Source organism: Leptonychotes weddellii, chromosome 4 (assembly GCF_054177405.1).
Source record: "Leptonychotes weddellii isolate Sample4059 chromosome 4, ASM5417740v2, whole genome shotgun sequence".
In the NCBI taxonomy this organism is placed as follows: domain Eukaryota; kingdom Metazoa; phylum Chordata; class Mammalia; order Carnivora; family Phocidae; genus Leptonychotes; species Leptonychotes weddellii.
This window is the reverse complement of record NC_138372.1, coordinates 90,902,518-90,910,687: the sequence shown is the minus strand read 5'-3', so window position 1 is coordinate 90,910,687 and position 8,170 is coordinate 90,902,518.

The following is an 8,170-nucleotide window of genomic DNA, read 5'->3' as shown; positions in this document are numbered from 1 at the left end:
CTTGAGGGCCAGGCAGTCTTACTTCTGTGTCTTTGCTCGAGCTGATCCTTCCACCTGGAGCCCGAGACTCTCTCACAGTTTCTCTTCTCTCCCTCATTCACGTAACTCTTAAACACGCTTCGGATCTCCTGACACGGTCCGGGACGTCACCTCCTCCAGGAGCACCACTGACCTTCCTAAGACTGTGTTGGGTGCTCTGTGTGCTGTCCATGTGTAATCACTTCACCACAAAATAACATGTTGAATTTGCTTGTTTACTTGCCTATCTCTGACCTAGAAAGCAGCTCTGTGAAGTTAGGTGCTGTATCCTAGGGTTACAGTGAGGATGAAAACGAGCCCAGAGCCTGCCCACATGGACCCTATAGTCTGTTGGGTGAGATAGTTGTCAGTCAAATAATCATCATGCAAGTAAAAGCAGAATTACAACTCTGTTGGCAACCATTTGTTCTGAGTTCATGTAAGTACCATACAGGAGTAGTGCCCGATGTTAGGAGAGCTTATAATAGGGGGACCAAGGAAGCAGGGGTGACAGAGAAGCTTCCTCTGAGGAGTGATGGTGGAATAGAGATTCTGAGACCACGAAGGGGTAGGCGGAGCTCTAGGCAGAAGGAACAGCCTGTTCCCTCATTCCAGGAGGGAAGACAGCACTTTATAGCAAAGGTTCTCTACGAGGGTGATTTTGTCCCCCAGGGGACATCTGGTCATGTTGGGCAATATTTTTTTTGTCACAACTTAGGGTGAGGGTTGCCACAGGCATCTAGTAGGTAGAAATCAGAGATGTCGTTAACATTGTGCAACGCACAGGACAGTCCCCCAGGACAAAGAATGATCTGGCTGAAATTGCCAATGGCGCCCCACTGGTAGAACAGAGAGCAAAGGCAGGTGTGGAACGTGTGGAGGCTAGAGACCCTGAAGATCTTGTAGGCATGGCGACATGATCAGACCAACGTTTTGGAAAGATTAATTTAGCAGCATAGTGTGGAGAACAGAGCAGAGCAGAGGGGAAGTGGGAAGACCAAATGTGGAAAATTGTAGTGGTCCATTGACAGAGGACAGTGGCTTGGACCAGGACTTCGGTGATAAAGAGAGAGAGCACAGAATGGATTCTTCAACCGCCGAGCAAATCATAGAACCAGGACTGGGGCAGGGGTGCAGCTTGGAGGAGAAGCGGGTATCAAACCTGATTCCTGGTTTTCTGGCTTGAAGACCTGCACAGGTAGTAATAATAGCTCTTACCCATATTCTACGTAGCATCAGTTCATTCAATCCCCACAACTCTGAGGAAACTGAGGCACAGAGTAGCGCACTCAACTGAGGGGCTGGGCCAGCACCCACACTCAGGCAGTTTGCCTCCTGTGCTCTCGGTCCCTGCTCTGTGGCACCTCTCTGAACAATGGTGCCTTCCACGCATTGGGGCATGCGGGTAGGGAGCTAGGCTTGGCCAAGGCGCATGAACTCACATTTGGGCATGTGGAGTTTGAGGTCACATAAGGGAGCTGCCTGCACAGTCTAGAGCCCGGAGGAGGAGGAGTGCTCCTCTAGATTGTGCCCCTGGAGCCCAGTCTCCCGTCTGCCACATAGCAAGGGACTCAGGAGACGCTGTTGAATGGGTCCATGGCTTCATTAATTGGTTAAGAAATAACATTGATTGAGCCACACTATTTTCAGAGCACTGTGCTGGTGCTAGGTATATGGAGACACCTGGAACGCAGACCTTGCCCCCGGGGGCTTCACAGTCCCCGGAAGAACACAAGAACTCGAAGCAACTGGAATTCCACCCAGCCCCAGCCTTAAGCTCAGTCTTGTCTCTCCTACCTCACCTGAGGGTCTTAAGAGGCAAATTCAAGTGTCTGAACAAACTCTTTGGGCTTCCAGAGTCTGCGAAGCCAGAATTCAGTTGTCAGGACAACTCTGGCCAATTAGCAACAAACCCATACATGAAAACAAGAAACAAACCCGGGGTACCTCTACAAACAAACGGGCCTCTCCTCATACGCGTGCTACTTTCCCAGACCTCCGGGGATGGCTCGCCCTACCAGAGAATCATAAATCCTGTCTCTGTCTCCTTTCTGCTCAGGGAGAAATGAAATGAAGTGCTCAGCCTGAGGTATCAACAAGCAGCTCTTTAAATCTTCTGCCTAATTTTCTGGGGCCACCTGAAGGCATAAAGCTGGGTAAAGGGCCCCCCATTGCTACACAGGCAGGCCCCGAGCTCAGCTGTTGCCCGCAATAATGAGAAATCGTCTGTTTGTGGGTGGGGTTCAACTCGAGCAGGCTGTTTTCTTACTTTATGGAAATAGGACCCTCAGTTCCAGCTACGTAATTTTCAGGGCCCCGTGCGAAAGGAAAATGCAGGGCCCCTTGTTTCAAAGTTATGACGAATTTCGGAATGCAACAGCAGAGCACAAAACCAAGTGAAGAGGCTCTTCTGAACATGCATGGGGCTCCGTGGACACTCTGAAACACCTCTGGAGCCTTGGGTGGTGGTGCGGGGTGCTGTCCCCCACATCTTCCCCCTGCTGCCGCCCGCCTCGGGGGAACAACCAGTTAGGGAGCTGCATCAGATTCTGGGAGGAGCAGGCCAACCCAAGGGCGAAGGCAGCAGCAGGCATGGCAGACCAGAGGAGCAACTTCCGGTGGAGGACACAAGAGCAGAACCCTTTTTTCTGCAGTAGATAAGAAGAGGTGGCCCCCAGAGAGGAGGAGACCGGTCTTTCTCCAATCCCCCAGCTTCTAATATCACATCCCAACCTGGAGCACCTCTCTACCTTCCTCCCCCATGCCGCACACTAACAGTTTGCACTTCCTTACCCCAAAGTGTTGCCCTGTCCATTCTTCCTTCTTTACTTAATGAAGCAAATATCTCTCGAGGGCCTACTCTCTGCCTGACCCAGCACTATGCCCTGGTGATACAGTGGTAGGGACTGATGTTGCCACACTGCTTAAAATACTGAAAGACAGCTCTACCAGCAGGCAAATAGCGGCTACCCTAAATGGTCTTCCATTCCTTCCTCCCCTGCCGCCCCCGATCCTGCCACACCAGGCCTTACCCCAGGCCCCCAGGACCTCTCAAAGATCCAGCCACGAGACCTGCCCTTGAGCTATTGGGCAGCATTGACTCCGACTGGCTGGTAAGGAAATGCTGATAAAGGGTAAGACAGCCCTTTGGGGGGGTCAGGAAAGGTGTCTTGCAGAATGTGACATCAGAGCAGAGGCTCCCTGGGTGAAATGAGGGAATGACACGGAAAGATCCAGGGAAAGCAGAAGAAACAGTAGATGCAACGGCCTTGAGGGGGGATGAGGTGCCAAGTTCAGGGACATGAGGGGGCCAGTTTGACAAGAGCCAAGGGAAGAGGTGAGGTGGACAGGAAGCCAGTCAGCGTGTCCTGAGAACCCGGCACATCATAATCTGGGAGTTGGGTTTCATTCTGAGTGTGATGGGAAATGAGTGGAAGGTTCTGAGCAGAAGAGTGACAAGCTGATTTACATTGTTACGAAGACTGTATTTTTTTAGAGCAGTTTTAGATTGACAACAAAATTGAAAGGAAGATATCGAGATTTCCCATATCGCCCACCCCCACCCACTCACAGCCCCCCATATTATCATCACCCCTCAGAGGGCACGGTTGTTACCGAGGATGGACCTACATTGACATGTAATCCACCGGAAGCCCATGGTTTACTTTAAGGTTCACTCTTGCTATTGTACATTCTATGGGTTTGAACAAATGTATAATGACATATATTCATCAATATAGGGTCATACAGAGCATTTTCACTGCCCTGAAAATCCTCTGTGCTCTGCCTATTCATCACCCTACCGCCCACCACTGATCTGTCTATTGTTTCTATTTCCATAGTTTGGTCTTTTCCTGAATGTCATACAGTTGGAATCAGAGTATGCAGCCTCTTCAGACTGGCTTCTTTCACTTAATAATATGCACTTGAGATTTCTCCATGTCTTTTCGTGGCTTGATAATTCATTTCTTTTTAGAGCTAAATATTGCATTGCCTGGATGCACCCCAGTTTATTTACCCGTTAACCTCCAGGCAATCATGAGTAAAGCTGCTATCAACATGCATGCGCAGGTTTTTGTCTGGATAGAAGTTTTGAACTCCTTTGGGTGAAAGCCAAAGAGTGCTATTGCTAGATCATATGGTGAGGGCGTGTTTAGTTTTACAAGAAACCACCAAACTGTCTTCTGAAGTAGCTATACCAATTTGCATTCCTACCAGCCACGACTGAATTCCCACAGCAACCAGCATTCCCGTTGCCCCACATCCTCGCCAGCATTTGGTGTTCTCCATGTTCTGGATTTTGGCTATTCTAATATGTATGTAGTAGTATCTCATCATTGCTTTAACTTGCAACTGCCTCAAAACATTTGATATGGAACATATTTTCATGCGCTTATCTGCCATCTGCTTGTCCTTGGTGAGAGTCTGTTTAGGTCTTTGGCCCAGTTTTAATCGGGTTATTTTCTTGTTGAGTTTGAACGGTTTTTTGTATATTTTGGAGAAGAGTCTTTTACCTGATGTATCCTTTGCAAATATTTTCTCCCAGTCTGTGGCTTGTCTTCTAATTCTTTGGACATTGTTTTTCGCGGAGCAGAAGTCTTTAATTTTACTCTAGCATATCAATTATTTCTTTCACGGATGATGTCGTTCGTATTGTATCTAAAAAGACATCATCATACCCGAGCTCTGCTAGGTTTCCTCCTGGCTTATCTTCTGGGAGTTGCTTAGGTCTGCACTTTACATTTAGGTCTATGATCCATTTTGAGTTCATTTCTGTGAAGGGTCTAAGGCTTGTGCCTAGATTACTTTTTGCACGTGGATAGCCATTTTTTGCAGAGACTACCTTTACTCCATGGTATTGCATTTGCTCCCTTGTCCTCATTGACATTTTAACAGATCACTCTGGCTGCCAGGGGTGCAAGGAGAAAAGCCAGTTAGGAGGACTGTACCTTGTCCAGTGACAAATTCCTGATCCTGCTGAAGACGTACGCTGGAGCTTCGGAAGGAGGGACAGTGTACAAGATTTGGCTCTTGGCTCCAGGTCTCCCTGCCTGAGTCAGTTGTACCGAGGAGACAGTTACTGCGTGAATCCTATGGTCCCTATAAGGAAGAGGTGGCGTAGTGGAAAGTGTGTGGACTTAGAAGCTTGCCATATTCGATATGCCTGACTTCGGAGATCGATGCTCAGCAAGGTTGCATGCAATTCACCTGGCTGGCTTGGGAAACGTTACTAAGTTTCTCTGAGTCTCCTTTCCCCCTCCTGTGAAACCTGCCTAATTATAACACCTTCACAGCATTCATTATGTGCCAGGCACGGTTCTGAGTGTTTTCCATGAACTCAGTCCTCCCCAGAAGCCTACAAGAGGGGCAATGGTCACTTCTATTTTATACAGAAGGAAACTGAGGCCCCAGGATGTTAAGTGATCTTCTCAAAACCTTGCTCTGGGTGTACAGAGGAGCTGGCATTTGAACCCAGGTATTTGGCACCAGACTCCTTGTTTGTAATCATTCCGCCCTGCTGCTTACTTGGTGAAGATTAGATAAGACAATGCATCTAAGTTATCCGGCACAATCCTCAACATATTAAGACTAAAGACACTTGTCTGTTGCTTTACAGACTAAAACAGGCAGAGAATAGTCAGAAAACCATGGAAGCCCAGCATCAGAGCGTTGCAAAGAGGGTGTGCACACAAAGATGGTTGATGTGGCATGTTTGCTGTAGCCGAAACGAGAAACAACCTCACTGTCCATCCTTTGAGAGTGGACTAACAAACTCAGGTTTATGTATCCGATGTTATATAATACCACAGTGAGAATGAATGAACTGGAACATGGATCTCAGAAATAAAGTTGGGGGCACCTGGGTGGCTCAGTCAGTTAAGCATCTGCCTTTGGCTCAGGTCATGGTCCTGGAGTCCTGGGATCGAGTCCTGCATGGGTTCCCTGCTCAGTGGGGAGCCTGCTTCTCCTTCTGACCCTCCTCCCTCTCTCTCTCTCTCACTCAAATAAATAAATAAAATCTTTTTTTTAAAAAAAAGAAATAAAGTTGGTTGGGGGGAGCACAGGGGGTGGGGGGAAGGTGGGGGGTAGAAGCCAAGTTATAGATGAAAATATACAGTGCGATCCTACCTATAAAAAGCTTAAAACATAAAAAAGTCTATACATTGTTTATGTATATATATATATATATATAATACGTATAATGTAAAAGAAATACTCCATGGACGGGAAGGAGACACACCGTGGTCAAATGAGTGGATAACCCTAGAGATGGGCAGAAAGGGACGAAGAGGGAAGATGGAAACTTCTACTTTAGTTGTAACATTTTATTTAATTAAAAAAAAAGATCCGAGGCAAATATGGCAAAAATTAGCACCTGTTAACACTGAGTCAGGGCACAGGGTTTCTATTTTGTAATAACATCTAACATTTGTTGGCCACTTGCTATGTGCTAGAACCATTGTCAGAACGTTACAGGCATTGACTCAGCCCTTTAAAACAATCTATGAGGTCATTCCAATAGAACCCATATTGTTACAGATAAGGGAATTAAAGCGCAGAAAGGTTAAACAGCTTGCTCAAGATGATACTGTCACCAGGTGGTAGAGCTGGATGCCATTCGTGTGCAGGCAGCTTGACTACAAAATCTATGCTGTTTGGGGCGCCTGGGTGGCTCAGTTCCGTTGAGTGTCCAACTCTTGATTTCTGCTCAGGTCATGATCTCAGGGTCATGAGATCAAGCCCTGAGTTGGGCTCTGCGCTGAGCGTGGAGCCTGCTTAAGACTCTCTCCCTTTCCCTCTGCCCCTCCCCTCCACCCCCACTTACACATGCACTCTCTTTCTCTCTCAAAACAAAAAACAAAAAAAACCCCGCTACACTGTTATGCCCTTTACAGGCCATGAAAGCTGACACTCACGTATGCCGACCATGTGCCAGGCTCTGTTCTAGGACAGTAGGAATGCTAATGCATTTCATTTTCCCAGCAGCCTCACGAGGGGGTGTGACCGCCCTGTGTCCCAGGAGGGCAGCCAGCCCGACATCACACGGGATTTGTCCAGTGACAAATTCCTGATCCTGCTGAAGACGTACACTGGGAAAGGGTCCTGGTGCTGACCCTGGGCCATCCCTTAACTGTCTCTTAACTGTCACACAAAACCACCCCTTGAGCTTCTGTTATATTAGCCTTAATGTTTTGAAGTGTGTGTGAAATACTTCATAATCTGAATGCTTTGATTAGAATTAAAAATAAATAGAAAATGGAAGGGAGTTCATCACTAGTGTTGAATTCTATGGAGGGAATGAAGACTGGATGTGAGCTGGAGGACACTGGGGAGGGGGGCTCTTTCCATTTGCTGTGGAGGGTCAGTGGCCTTCATCCCTACCTCCATCATTCCTGGGCCTGTCTCCAGCACAGCTCCTCCACCTTGGGTTGTAATCAACAGTTTCTGTCTGTCTGTACCCCCTCCCCCATAGACTAAGCACAGTCTTTGAAGGGGAGTCACTTCTGAATTCTTCTTTTTGCCCCCAGGGGCAGAGCTTATTACATAGCTGAGGTCAAATCATGGCGTTGGGTGAATAGTGAGGCCCAAGAAAAGAAGCCAGTTGCTTTCCACCACTGCCCCTGCCCCCAACGGGAGCTGCCAGGTGGGAGTCCTCACTAAGGATGAGGCACCAGCTCCAGTCTGACTGTAGCTTAGATGCAGGAGTCAAGACATGGGACAATGGAAGCAGGGGACACACACCAACTGGCCAATGGTCCAGGGTGCTTGGTGGGCCCGGTGCCGATCGGACAAGATCAGAGCTGCAGGAGGGTGGCCTGGGAGGTACAGGGCGAGGGACATTGCCCTCATGAGGCAGTGGTCATACGCCTGGGTGGGCTTTCTGAACCTGAACAGGACAACAGTGGGGCCACAGAATCGGTTAAAGAACAAGTAATGAAGTATGTGAGGGTGCCCGAGTGGCTCAGTCGTTAAGCGTCTGCCTTCAGCTCAGGTCGTGATCCCGGGGTCCTGGGATGGAGCCCTGCATCGGGCTCCCTGCTCAGCGAGAAGCCTGCTTCTCCCTCTCCCACTCCCCCTGCTTGTGTTCCCTCTCTCGCTGTGTCTCTCTCTGTCAAACATATAAATAAAATCTTTAAAAAAAAAAAAAAAA